Source organism: Rhincodon typus, chromosome 30, assembly GCF_021869965.1.
Source record: "Rhincodon typus isolate 14 chromosome 30, sRhiTyp1.1, whole genome shotgun sequence".
Lineage (NCBI taxonomy): Eukaryota > Metazoa > Chordata > Chondrichthyes > Orectolobiformes > Rhincodontidae > Rhincodon > Rhincodon typus.
Window position 1 is genome coordinate 35,355,392 of NC_063361.1, and position 392 is coordinate 35,355,783.

Below are 392 nucleotides of genomic sequence, written 5' to 3' on the forward strand. Positions count from 1 at the left end.
TATCAGTGTGTTACAGTGTAGGGTGTGGGGTATATCAGTGTGTTACAGTGAGGGGTGTGGGGTATATCAGAGTGTTACAGTGAGGGGTGTGGGGTATATCAGAGTGTTACAGTGAGGGGTGCGGGGTATATCAGTGTGTTACAGTGAGGGGTGCGGGGTATATCAGTGTGTTACAGTGAGGGGGTGTGGGGTATATGCGTGTGTTACAGTGAGGGGGTGTGGGATATATCAGTATGTTACAGTGAGGGGTGTGGGGTCTATCAGTGTGTTACAGTGTAGGGTGTGGGGTATATCAGTGTGTTACAGTGAGGGGTGTGGGGTATATCAGAGTGTTACAGTGAGGGTTGTGGGGTATATCAGCGTGTTACAGTGAGGGGTGTGGGGTATATCAG

The 392-nt window shown here is 50.0% G+C and overlaps 1 protein-coding gene across 1 annotated transcript in view; it reads left to right on the forward strand.

Annotated features, from left to right (window-relative positions):
- The window catches only part of LOC109938755 (src kinase-associated phosphoprotein 1-like), a 165,557-nt gene that overhangs the window by 111,985 nt on the left and 53,180 nt on the right, over positions 1-392 (forward strand). The window lies entirely within an intron of this gene.